Source organism: Tupaia chinensis, unplaced genomic scaffold (genome assembly GCF_000334495.1).
Source record: "Tupaia chinensis unplaced genomic scaffold, TupChi_1.0 Scaffold000230_1, whole genome shotgun sequence".
In the NCBI taxonomy this organism is placed as follows: domain Eukaryota; kingdom Metazoa; phylum Chordata; class Mammalia; order Scandentia; family Tupaiidae; genus Tupaia; species Tupaia belangeri.
Window position 1 is genome coordinate 216,986 of NW_006159705.1, and position 14,288 is coordinate 231,273.

The following is a 14,288-nucleotide window of genomic DNA, read 5'->3' on the forward strand; positions in this document are numbered from 1 at the left end:
GCAGAGGCTAGATGAAAGGGCAGCCATAGCTGCAGAACAAGAACAGTGCTCAGATGTAACTCGCTTCAGTGATGTCATTAAGTTTGACGTCCATACCCACGTCTACTACTTCACTCACCTCTGGGATGGCAATCCCCCAATGGCCCCTCCCAATCCTCGCTACAGCCACAATGTCCAGGAACTAAAAAACAGAATTCTTATGACTGCCAAACAGGAATCCAGGGGAAATCTCATGAAGATATCAGATGTAAAATTCAGAGTTCGAGATTTGTGGAGGGCCCTGGTGAATGAGAACTTTATTTTCAGTTTCAGAAACACCCAAGAGGTCATGGCCATGAGTAAACTGGAAACCAAGTATAATGAATGGACCTGGGCTCTGAGGAGTCATGTCCTGAACTTGGACACGAAGATAAGCAATCAGATTCAGAATGGACAAATAGTGGCACTTGAAAGAAGCACACTTGAGGCTCCTGTTACAGAAAAATATGAAACCATTAAGCAAGAACTTGAAACTTATTTTAATGAAGACCCAGACAATGAAATGCTAATTCAATGGAAAGCAAATTTTGAAAATAAGCTAAGAAACCTGAAGGAGGGACTAATTTCAGATAGCAGAAGAAAAGCTGATGAACTCATTAGTCTGAGACAAAGTCAAAAAAGTCTGGATAAGAAAAAAGCAGATTATGAAAAAGATATTTTGGAAAGAAGCCGAAATCTGGCTTTAACTGTGAAGGATAAAGAAATGAGTGAGGAAGAATTGCATGAGAAATTCAATCCACTTTGGGAAAAATGGGTCTTTGAAGTTTCCTCAAATCTCTCTCAAGTTGAAGAGCCGAAGATTAATATAGATTCTGAAAACATCTTGCTCGATCATTTCAAACAAGAGAAAAACATAGCAGACATACTTCATAGAAATTATGGACAGAAGTTTGAAATCAATTACAATGAACATGTCAGCATGAATAAGAGATTACCATTTATTGGTAGGACGTTACAAGCCCGATATAGAGAGTTCATTGACAGGACGACTGAGTGCATCACAACAAGAGTTAATGAAACTATTAACAACATTCAGAGGCAACAGCGTGATTACAGCCCAAGTGATTTCCATGAAATCCTGAGAATAGTTGATGAGGAAATGAAATCTGCCTCCACTGAGGAAAGATACACATTGACACGTCAATATAAGATTGACTTATGTTTGAGTTTATTCCCAAAAGCAGCAGAGAAGTTTATGGAAATACATGGGGCATTCAAGAGAGCAAATCATCCTGTACGCTATCTAGAAAACAAGAAAGATGATTTCTTCATGAGTTTTAAGATCTCTTGCCAGGGAGCAACCTCCATCAAAACATTTGTTGATTTCCTGTGGCATAAGCTCACTCCTGCTGTTTTTGCCACCATATTGGAAAAAGTAATATCAGACTTTGCTGGAGACATAAGAGCTAACTGCCCTGCATTAAATGGAACCAGGGTTAATCTTGAGAAACATATTCTCATCTCTCTGGCTAAGAAAGAAAACTTTGATAGTTACTGGCAATACCTTCATAACTCTGAATTGTTTTTTAGGAGTTACATTGAAGATCAAATTATAAAATACTATTCAGATAAAGGAGAGAAAAATATGCAGACTTTCTTAAAAATAAGTTTAGAGGACACCAAGAATGATATCCTCTCTGCCATTCATAAATCCACAAGAGTAGCTAAAGATAAAAGCAGCACTGCATCTGAGTGGCTGGATTTCTTCTGTGATCATCTGGGAAGCAACTTTGTCTTTCCCCGAGAAGAACTAAAAAGCATTGAACACCAGGAGATAAAAGATACTGAGTTTCCAAAAAATCCCATGAGTGCAGCTTTGGATCCTGCAATGAAGACAGTAGAACAGACTTTTTTAGATACGTCTGTGGAAGCGATGGCTCCTGCAATTGAGAAAATTCTTTCTGAACATCTCTGTGGCTGCTGGAAACAATGTCCCTTCTGTGGAGCGATTTGTACAAACACAATTCCTACACACGCTGGAGACCACAGTGCTCCTTTCCACCGTCCTCAGGCTCTCAATGGATGGAAGTGGCATGAAACAAACAACTTTTCTGTTGAATTATGCACTAGTTTGGTAGCAAGTGACACTTTTTTTGTTTTGAGCGATAACGTGAACCTCCCATATAAGAGCTACCGGCAAGCAGGAGGGGATTACGCCACGTGGAGCATCACCCCAGACTCGTCTCTGCAGCCGTATTGGAAGTGGTTTGTCTGTCACTTCAGATCAAAGCTAGAAGAGAAATACGAGAAAAAATTCACTGGTCTAGGTAAAATCCCTGACTCATGGACCAAGATTACAAAGCAAGACGTTCTTAATGACTTAAAAGACAATAATGCTATAGTACCCTATAACCACAAAAGATTTTACAACCTAAACTATTCTTTGAATAATTTTTTACTTCAAAATTTATAAAATCTTAGAGAAAGGGGGTCAGCAGGTGGCATTGTGGTTGGTGCACTGGACTCCACATGGCCAACTGTGATTCGAGCTCCAGATCCAGTGGCTTGTTTACTCATTTTCCCTTTCTCTGGTCAAATTTACTAAATAATAATAAGAAGAAATAAAATTGAATAAGTAGTTCTTTTAAATTTTTTTCTTTAGTCTTAGAGAAAGTCATTCTAAAAAAGGAAAATCAAAATAATTACATGCTGCTACAAATGTCTACATAATAATCATATGGGCAGTTGAATAAATATAGAGGTCTTGGTTAAGCAATATGATCTGTATATTTCAGTTTTTACTTTTCACCCTCTGAAGAAGTGAGAAAATATTATAAACACTTGAATATACAAACATTCATAGACTGTCCATGATTCCAAATATGGCAATATTTATACATGTTCAGTCCAAAAGGAACAGAGACTAGACCACGTTCTCTTCATTAGTTCAGGAAACATTATTAAGCAGAAATTAATGAACTGTTTTGCTCATTTTACTCTCTTCTTCTCTGGCATCATGGCAGTTCCCTGTACATACTAAGAAAAAGCATAATTCACAATGTTTATATATTCAAAGTCTGGTGTTATGTATAAGTCTGGCAAGAATTGGCTCCTGAAATAAAATGTATGATCATCAAGTAAAAAGGACCATAGAATTCAAGTTTGTGGATAAGTTCAAATTTGATTAAGCCATTAATGATTATAAAAACTGTTTTTAAAATAAAAAAGTCCAAAAATATAGTTTTGTGTTTTTTTAGAGAGATTTTTCCTACAGGGCATGAGTGCTCACCGGAGTGACAGAGAGAGTCAGAAAGTGAGAAATCCCTCCCCAGGGGGATGGTCACATTGCGATCCCGTCTCCTCAGTTCTCTTGGGATTTTGAGCATGCACATGAGCCAAGCATGCGTTTCAAGACTCTTTGTATGGAACTCAAACTGTGATCAGTCATGTGGGCTCCAGTGCCTTAACCACTATGTCATCTATTGGACCCAAATATCGTTTTTTTAATTCCTCTAATGATTAAACTTAATTGGGTTGGGATGTTTCTATTAGAAATTCTTTTTCTACATACAAAGATAAAAGGAAATACTTACTATCTCCAAGTCAGGCATGTTAGTGCCTCTTCATACCATGTGAACCATTAGCTGAAGATCAGAATGTAAATGAACATTCTAAAGCCAACAAAGGGCCTGACAAGGGAAGGAAATGCCCCTTTGGAAAACCTACAACTTATGCTGGCCTATCTCAAGGAGTCCTGACACAAAGAAGAAAATGTCTTCCTGTTGGACATAAAGACACTCACTGACTTCATTTACAGGTACACTCTCCACTCCTCTACAACTAGTGAAAATACAGCAGGAACACAGGGGTGATGGACCCAGCACTCGCAGTGAGACATGAGTTTTTGTCGCATGCTCAGGAAGAATTAGAGACATGGACATTGAGAGTAGGTATACTAAAGCAGGGACTTTATTAAAAGAGAGGGAAGGAAAAACAGAGCTCCCAAGAAGGGAAGGGTATCAGAAAATGAGTTGTCAGGGAACCAGTAGTTGGCATAATGGCTATGTCGCTGGACTCCCACGTAGGCAACGGTGGTTCGGGTCCCAGACCTGGTGGCTTAAACTCACCCGGGGTTCGTGTGCGTGTGTGCCCAAGATCCCAAGAGGAGGGTGGAGGAGAAGGGATTGTGGTGTGACCATCCCCCGTGGGGAGTGATTTCTTGCTTTCTGTCTCTGTCTCTCTGTCTGCCCCCCCCCTAAGAAAAAAAAAAAAAAAAAAAAAAAAAAAAAAAAAAAAAAAAAAGTTGTCAAAGGAGGAATGAGGCAAGGATTTTTATGTTGGTCAGGAAGGACTTTTTCCAGATTTGCTTTAGGTAGGACTGAATATGTATATTTTTCATGGTGAGGAGGTGCACATGTTGAATGAGTCTAGTATTTTTAAAATTCTGAAGTGGGTAAAAGTCAGATTTTTGTTTAGAAGTACTGGGATATTAAAAAAAAAACAGTATCTTATCCTCTTTTTGGAATGTGGTGGGGTCTGGGAAAAGCCTTGGTTTTAAGTCTAGGTCATATTGTCTAGGTCAGTCACTGAGCCACCCCTGCAAGGTCTCTCCTGAGCAAGCAGCAGAACTGCTTTGTCTCTATTTTTAAACTTAGCTATTTTGTGATTTTATTTTGGGCTTATACCCTATATTTTTAGGTTCTCTGTCTCCTACCTCATAAACAGCCCAGAGAACAGCAGCCAAGCTGGAATGAGAGTGCTGACTGCTTCTTTTTCCCCTTGAAGGGCATCAAGCATATTCTCAGTCTCCAAAAGGAACCTTGGAATAGCAAAATTACAAAGGAAACAGCTCTTCTTAAACACTGTGATTCCTTTTTGTTCTCAGGAAAATAGCCCTAGTGATATGTAGGGGAGACTTTCCAGACCAAAAGAGATAACTTGGCACACTTAAAATTCAAGTAGGCATTTGTGGGTTATAGTAACCTTGTAGCAACTCGGCAACTCCAACTCCCTGTGAGGGTCGTTTCTAAGGGCTCAGTAGTCCAGGGCATAACTGCATAATTGTATAGCAACCTTAAACATTAGCTACCCAATCAAAATTGTATGAAACCCTATCAGGGAGACAAAGAGACTAAAACGAGTATAAGGAAGGACCCCCAGAAATTCGGGGCTCAGTCTTTCAGTGTGAATCCGCTGAGCTAGCGCTGGCACAAATAAACTGCTGTTTTCCTGCAAATAGCCTCAGTGTCCTGTCTCTCTCGCTAAATAGCCCTCTACAGTGAGAGTTAAAAGAATTTGCTAATTTCTATGATTTATATATATATGTACACTATAAAACTGACATGGTGATGGAAACAGAACCCCAGCACCACATGATGCCTGCCTCTCACATCACTGCATCCTTGCACACTGTTTAATATTCAAGTAATGTTTGCTGAAAGACTTTTAGATTTGTTTAAGTAATCTATAGAGATTTTTAACTAAAGATTATTGTATATCATAAGTTCACTATAGTTGACAAGTCAAAATTTTTTGTGTGAATATAAATATTTTTGGGGGGGAGGATAGATTTTTGCTATGGGGCACATGGCTCACCAGAGAGTGAGACAGAGAAACAGAAAGGAAGAAATCACTCCACAGGGCTTTGGCCATGCCACAGTCCCTTCTCCATTCTCCTCTCCGGATTTTGGGCACGCACACATACATACCTGGCGTGAGTTTTAAGCCACTGGGGCCAGGACGCCAACCGGGTTGCCTACGTGGGAGTGCAGTGACATAATCATCACACCATCTGCTGGTCCCATAAATATTTTTGATAAGCCCCTCAGGTATTTAACCAGAATAATTATTGAGATTCAGATGCTGCTCTCAAAAATTCACAAAAGGAAAAACTGGGGAAAGGTAAATTGAGATAAAAAGATTACTATGCAGGAATGGAGTATGATGTGATAGCGGTGGAGAGAGTAATGTTTCCAGTCTGGGGCAGTCAGGGTTGGGGGAAATTGGAGAGTGCATTGGGCATCATTTAGGAAGGTGTCATCAGGAACAGGGGAATCAGGGGAATGAGGCAGGAGGGATTGTCATAGGATGGGAGAGCTGCCCTGTGTTGTGTAAAATCCTTGGTTCTTCAGATCCAGCTCTCTAAGACTAGAGACCAGTCCTGAAACTCAAAATGAAAGACACACAAACACTTGTAAAGAAGGAAAAGGGAAGTTTTAATAGGAAAGTAAGGATTTTTACTAGAAAAGAAGTACACTTTCATGTCTGAAAGGCATGCAGTTGCCAAAGAAGTACAATTGCACTGGTCAAGGGTTAGGTGTTACATTTTTCCCCAAGAGCTGATAATGAACATTTAGCAGAGGAATGTCTGTCATAGTATCTGGCCTCTTTGTTTGAATTTGTGGGCTTTTTCCTGCTCTTGCACACCTCTCTGACAGGTAAGGAACTCAATGACCCAATCCCCCATGCTCAGTGTGGACTTAAAGATATAAGCATCCTTATCTGGATGAACTGCCCAATCAGTTTATTGCCCCAGTGGGAATCAGGATGTTGACCAAAACATATTAGGTCCTTTTGTAATTGTGAGGAATAATAAAAGGGAAATTAACAAACATCCCTGTGTGCCTTTCTCAGGTACTAAAGAAAAATAAGGTCTGCCTTGCCTTCCTGGTGCCAGAAGCTGGGTGGGATGAAGCAGTCTCTGCAAAAGGTCTGTTTCTAACTCCTGATAGACTGTGATTGATGTGACAGGGGTCCTTCTGGTGTTTTCATAGGATTACCCACTCATTTCTAGATAAGTGCCTATTACAGGATGAGAGTACCAAGAGCTAGAGACATTGAGTCCAGGTGAAGGTTACAGGTTACAGGTGGTCAGATAATAAGATTAGTAGAGACACAATTCCCATGGTCAATAGAATGGGTCTATAGGAATCAATGAAAGCAGAGTACATAGAAACACAGAAATTAGGGGTCACCACATCAGTAGATTTAGAGATATTCCTGTCAGTTAGTGGATGGCAAGTAAAGTGGGAGAGAAGGAATCACAGGTCTGTAGGGAAGGAGCTAGGAGAAGGATGGACTACAGAAACATGTAAGATGGCAGTGGCTTACTTACATGTAGACTCTACAAGTTCAAACCCTTAGAGGTATAGAGTAGAATAGTGGCTACCAGAGGCTGTGGGGAGAAGGGAAATGTTAGAGGAAGGTATGAAGTCTCAGTTAGAGAGGAGGAAAAAAGTTCTACTGATCCACTGCAGGGAAAGGTGACTGTAGTTATGAATAACGTTTTACAGAATTAAAGGTGCAAAAAGAGTGAATTTTCCATGTAAAAAGAAATGGTAAATGTGGGAGGTGATGGATGTGTTAATGGGCCTGATTTGCTCCTTCCAGAGTGTATTCATGTATGATAGCATCAAAATGTACTGCAAATATGTGTACAGTCATTATTTCATTTCAATAAAAATAAAGTTGAAAAATGAAGATGTGAGGCTCTTAAATTAATTGCTGGAAATTTGCACTGACAAGTTTCAAAAGGACTCTATCAGAGATAAAGAACATGAGTATAAAAAAGTTAAGAGAATGGGTTACGTCTAAAAATGGACCCTTCAAACTAAGAATGATTTTATTTTAGACTATGAAGAATTGCATAAGAAACACAAGTTTTATTTTCTCCTTGCCTCAAAATTATTGTCTTTACTCCAACCCTTTAGTAAGTCTGAAATAGCTGTTCAACTCTTTATGGTGGTGCTGAGGGGCAAGAGTGGACTCATCAGACAGAGAAAGTGTGAGTACTCTCAGAGACGTTCCTGGGAGCTACTACCGCTGCTAACTTTGTAGATACGGTGTCTGTGAGTCCTCGGGTACGTAACTTAACCTCTGTGTGTGCAGGCGCCCTAACTAAAATAGTAGCTGTCATGTGCTGTTACTGAGAAGAACAAAGGAAGTGCTATATATAAAGCACATAGGTCAGTGCCCCAGGCACGTGATGAACACTCTGTAAGCGTAAGGTGTCACAGTACACCTCCCCCAAGGTTCTTACTCCTTTGCATCTGAAAAATATTTCATTATAACACACTGACAAGTTGAGATCATCTCATCTGAGGTTTATTGGTGTAATATTCAATATGGACCTCTTGGGAAGTCACATTTGAGAGCATAGTAAGTTCTCAATAAATGTGATTATAGCTCAGAGTGGATTCCAGGAAATAAAAGTTCTTTGGTTCTTAATCAGGAGTTACAACTATTCCAAACACTAATCAATCAAACACTTAGCAAAGTTATTGCCAATATTCATTAATAGTGTGACATTATCTTAGGTTCTCAGGAGGTCTGAGACATAGATTTGCAAATAAACAATTTATTAGAGAAGGTAATGAACATGAGAAAATTCACAGGGTGCAGAGGTGGTCAGGCCAGAACCTGCAGCAAGACACAGGTCCTTGTCCACAACCCATGAAGAATGATAGATATGGATGTAGGTAAACGGGCAGTTTATTCAGTGAGGCAAGGAAGAAAACGCCCTCCACAGTGTGAGAGGGGAGCTCTTGATTGAGTTGCTCCCTGAAGGGCCACAGGAGGAGTGGGTTCTGTGAGGTAATGGTCATGAGATTTCTTGCTTCATCTGAGCTGATGGCATAGGTGCCTTTTTCCTTTAATTATGGTTCCAATTGATTCCATTAGGCATTTTTTCAGGTAGAGGATGTGTTCTTAGCCCCATGTGTGATTCAAGTGTAGGGGGTAATTTATTCTTAAGCTTGTCAGCCTGTGCTTTCCATTAGGCCTGGTCCTTTAAAATTCCAAACCCAGGAGCTGTCTGGTTCTGGGTCTCTGGTTTCACTTGCTTTACCGTAATGAAGCATAATGCTCCTTTTGGCCAGAGGGACACCAGGGCAGAGAAGAATGTGGTTTTCATTAAGTCAAAGTGAGTTAACTGTTTTTAAGTTTTTTTCTCCCTTTCAGTATCCCAGCATGTCTCCTCTTCTGTTCCCTACTGTACCTGACCAGAATCTGCTTCAGTATTCCAGTAACAATGAAAAAGGTAAAAGGAAAGTAGGATGGGGAAGGCAGCTAAAGATGAAACACAGACCTAGCCATGGTGACACGGGCAGCAGGTTGCTGCTGTATGATACTGGAGCTATGTGTGAGGTCCCAGGTTCAAAGGCAGGTTGACCTACACATCCATGGACCATCATTGATTATGGCTGGCTGGAGTCTTAGGGGTTGGTATAATGGCATAGCAGGACCTAGTCAAAGATCTCTTTCTTTCTCTGTCTCTCTCTCCCCCTTCATTAAAGCAACAAATAGTTATAAAAAGTGAAGTGGCATGGAGGTTAAGGTGAATGGATCCCACATGCTTGACTGTACTTTTCTATTCCTGGATCTAACAGTTTGAGAAACATGCCAGGAACATATGTGTGCATGCTCAAAAACTTTAAAGGAGAAATGGAGGAGTGAAAATCATGGCCTGACCTACATACAGGGTGTGCTTTCCCACATTCCTTCTCTCTATCTCTCCAGTGAGCATATGCACCCTTTAGCATTTTTTTTTTTTAAAGAATAAGTAGGTATAATTCAAATGCCAAAAGAGAGAATGCCCACTTGCAGTTGTAGTTAAGAGGAATTAGAAATCGGGAATTAGACTGCTTAGTAGTACATAGAGCCTCCACCTTGGATGGGTTACTTAATCTGTCTCTCCATCGTTTTCTTCATCTATTAAATGGTGCCACCTCCTGAGGTATGAGGATTACTTGAAATGCCATATATACGCTGGCTCATGAGATTTGTTCTGATGATGGTAAGCAGCAGTAGTTGTGCCAGTCACAGCAAAAGTCATGTTACTAGAAATAATTACAGTAGATTCTAACACTACTATTATTGCAATCATTACTGAAATGTCATTAGGCCTACACTCATGTTAAAATTCTAAGTTTCTGAAGAGAAGGGCCCATGCTCTATACTTTGACCCATGTAGTAATCACCAAAGTGTTTGCCTCATTGTTTTTGGTAACTATGTTTTATTTTTGCTAAATAGGATTTTAAAAATAAAATAGAATTACAAAAGAAAAACCTCAAAATAGAAGTGAGAAATGGAAGGAAGGAAGGTTCCTAAGCCAAGATGGAATTAGAGCATTATTAGAGTCCTTGGCAACATCTATCTAAAATATCCCCATATCCTATGTGCTAGGAATATGTGTCATTTGAAGTAATCCTCATACCTCATGATGTGTCACCATTTTACAGGTGAGGGAAAAAAAGCAGACAGAGATGAAGTAGCCCATTCAAAGGCATGCATTTATTTCAATGCAGTCTGAGGGATTTTCATTTACTCTAAATTAGAAAAGACGTGAATAAGGCCATCTTCTTCTAGGGGAGGCTAAATAGTTTAGTTATCTTTGGTCCTTTTCCTTAAATGTGTAGAAACTATCATTATTTATCTTGTATCTTACACTGAGTTCCCATCAAGCCCTCTGTAGTAGACAAGCAGAGGTGTCACCCAGGTCCTTCATCAAGGAAGGAGTTACTGCCCAGCTGAGGGGAGTCAAGCAGCTGCCTTTAGCTGCCAGAGCTTTCAAATCTGACTTAGTTGCAGAGAATCCCCTCTGCCAAAACCATGGCCTTTCTGGGGCAGTCTATATCCAATGACTTATTGAAGCCAAATAAACACCTAGCTGTTGTAGCCAGACACAGGTTGTTCTGATGGTCTTCACTGGCTCCAGAACTCCCCAGCTAGGTCAGGAATGATTGTGAGGCTGAGTCCCAGGTCAAGTTCACCCTCTGCTCCTCCTACTTCTGCCCCCTCTCTTTCATAACTGTTGATCCCTAATAAACATCTGTGCCCCACACAGTCTCAGCATCTGCTTCCGAAGAAACCGAACTGCAATGTCCTGATAGGCTTTGGTAAAGATTTCTACCTCCAGATGGATTTAAGCAATGGGGTTTTGGATAATAAAGAAACCATGAAAAAATAAAAGAAGGCGACATAACATCCTCCTTTTCCCAATACTAGAGGAAGAGAGCAGCATCCTCTCAAAGGATGAGTGAATACAGACTTCAGAGCGACCAGCAGGCAGCAAGTAGGCAGTGGCCCACAGCCCTTTTGAGAACAGCAGAGCTCAGTCTGAGACATACTTGCTAGATGTGCAATCTATTGAAAAGGGCAAATAGAGAACAGAAGATGGACCCATGAAAAATGAAAAAAGTAAAACTTAGGAGCAGAGCAAAAACAGATATTTTTCTTCATGGCCTTGAATTGGGGTAGAAGGACTGGGCTCAAGGAAGGAGACCTAGTCCTTGACAATGCATTCCTTAGGGATGAGATGGAAGTTAAATGAGCCAAAACAAGAAGCTTTGTCTTGGTCTCATATGCTCCAACTGTGAATTATTCCTGGAAAAGCTGAAGGTTTATCATCTCATGTACTGAGGAGGCACCGATTGGTTCAAGTAAAGATTCTCTCCCTTATAAATGCCAGGTTAAATCTTTAAAGATACCTAATGCCATTCTTGCTTCAGTATCTAGTTATTCTGGGTCTCTGGGCTACAGATGAGACAGGAAAATAGGAATCATGATGTGGGGTTTACAGATACAGTATGGTAACCTCAAGAGCAATTACCATTGATCTTAGTAAGAACGTCACAGACACTTCCACTCACATATTTTCCTTGTTCTTTCCCTGCTTTCCATACTAACTATAGCTATCCTTTTTTTTTTTTTTTTGAGAGGTTTTTCACTATAGGGCGTGTGCGCTCGCCAGACAGACAGAGAGAGACATAGAGACAGAAAGCGAGAAATCACCCCCCAGAGGGGATGGTCACGCCACAATCCCTTCTCCTCCATTCTCCTCTTGGGATCTTAGGCACGCACGCACACGCGCCCGGCGTGAGTTTTAAGCCACCGGGTCCGGGATGCAAACCATGGTCAACTACGTGGGAGTCCAGCGACATAGCCATTACGCTAACTGCTGATTCCCTATAGCTATCCTTTTTAAGGATCCCCCCACTTCATATTTGAGGACCTAGTTCAGTAGTCTGACTTCTGGAAGAATCTACATAGAAGTTGCAGACCCTCCTCTCACCTCCAGGTGGTGGCAAAGAGCCTTGTCAGGATAAGTCTAAGATTGCTCAACCTCAGCATTTAGGGTGGGATCATTGTTTCTTGTGGGGGACTGTCCTGTGTACTACGAGATGTTTAGCAGCATTCATGGCCTCTACCCATTAGATACCAGGAGAACTCAGCAGAGTCATGAAAACCAAAATGTCTCCAACATTCCAAATGTCCTCGAAATGCCTGGATTGCTCAGTCTCACACTGTGCAATGAGACCTTAAAGGGTTTTCAATAGTAGATAGAAAAGAATCGTACTTTGACAGAATCTTTGAAAAGCTCTGTTGTTATTTTTAAAGAAAATAATGTACTCATTGAGAAAGATGAAAAACACTTCTAAAAAACTAAAAAAAATAAAAAATAAAAAATAACCACCATTAAATTAACTTCCTCAGAACATTTTAATGACCATCTTCCCAGATATATGGACACCTACTTTATAAAGTACAACTTTGCATACATGGCAATGCACAGTATGCATACCCTCCTGTAAACTCCAATCAAAACTATTATGGACCTCTCTCTAGGTCAACATACATTGGGCTAGTTTAATGACTAATTTTAATGCTTACATATTAGTCCTGGGTATGTATTTAACCAGGTCTTCACAAGTACGCAAGAATCTCCTAAATTTTCATTATTGTACGTGGCACTTTTTGAATGTGCCTCTTTGCATAGCTTGAGACTGACAGTGTTTTATACGTGTTTCCTATATATGTAAAATATTGGCAAGACTCAAAGCTTTACAAAGTGAATTAGACCTAGATCTTCTAAATATGCACACACACACTGGTGAAAGAATATATGCAGAGGCCAGGATAAAATGTTATGTGGCATGGAAATGCAAGGTGGAATCTTGGCAAAAGATGATGAGAAAACTGATTGGAGGTCAGAGATGTGTGAAAAGACATGGGCCTAGAAAAAAGAAGTATAAAACCTAGTCTCAGCAATGTTTTCTTCATCTAAAGTATTTCTTTTCTTCATTTATATATGTATAACAGCTATAGTTATTTGTTGATCCATCCCCTTAGCATAGCAGCTAAGCACTGTGCAGATGGATCTATATCCCCATGATTGACTGCAGTTTAAATTCCAGTCTCAGAGGCAACACCCTGGGCAAGGCTGTGTGTGCCCAGGATCCAGAATGTATGAGAAAATACAGGAAAAAAGGATACACGATGTGAAAAGGCCCCATTAGAGGTCTTTCTCTCTCTTTCTTTCTCTCTCTCTCCCCCTCTCTGTCTCTCATATCTCTTTCTCAGGAATGTGCAAATGCCATCTGGTAAAAATCAAAATGATAAAAAAAAAACCCTCATAATCATTTCATTAAATGCCTCATTCACTATTTCTACTTCTCCCTTTGTGAAAGGAGGCCCAGAATTTTCTTCATTATATACTTCTATTCACCACACAAAATCAGACTTACTGAATCTTCAATAAAGAATTGCAGGGAACCAGCAGTTAGAGTAATGGCTATGTTGCTGGACTCCCACATAGTCGACCGCGGTTCGCGTCCCGGACCTGGTGGCTTAAAACTCACGCCAGGCGTGTGTGCGTGCGTGCCCAAGATCCCGAGAGGAGAATGGAGGAGAAGGGATTGTGGCATGACCATCCCTCCTGGGGGGTGATTTCTCGCTTTCTGTCTCTCTGTCTCTCTCTGTCTGTCTGTACAAAGTGAATTAGACCTAGATCTTCTAAATATGCACACACACACTGGTGAAAGAATATATGCAGAGGCCAGGATAAAATGTTATGTGGCATGGAAATGCAAGGTGGAATCTTGGCAAAAGATGATGAGAAAACTGATTGGAGGTCAGAGATGTGTGAAAAGACATGGGCCTAGAAAAAAGAAGTATAAAACCTAGTCTCAGCAATGTTTTCTTCATCTAAAGTATTTCTTTTCTTCATTTATATATGTATAACAGCTATAGTTATTTGTTGATCCATCCCCTTAGCATAGCAGCTAAGCACTGTGCAGATGGATCTATATCCCCATGATTGACTGCAGTTTAAATTCCAGTCTCAGAGGCAACACCCTGGGCAAGGCTGTGTGTGCCCAGGATCCAGAATGTATGAGAAAATACAGGAAAAAAGGATACACGATGTGAAAAGGCCCCATTAGAGGTCTTTCTCTCTCTTTCTTTCTCTCTCTCTCCCCCTCTCTGTCTCTCATATCTCTTTCTCAGGAATGTGCAAATGCCATCTGGTAAA

General features: G+C 40.4%; 1 pseudogene; it reads left to right on the plus strand.

The window, feature by feature from the left end:
- Window positions 1–10,946, plus strand: part of LOC102471957 (interferon-induced very large GTPase 1-like) — a 16,063-nt pseudogene extending 5,117 nt beyond the window's left edge.
- Window positions 10,947–14,288: the final 3,342 nt, after the last annotated feature.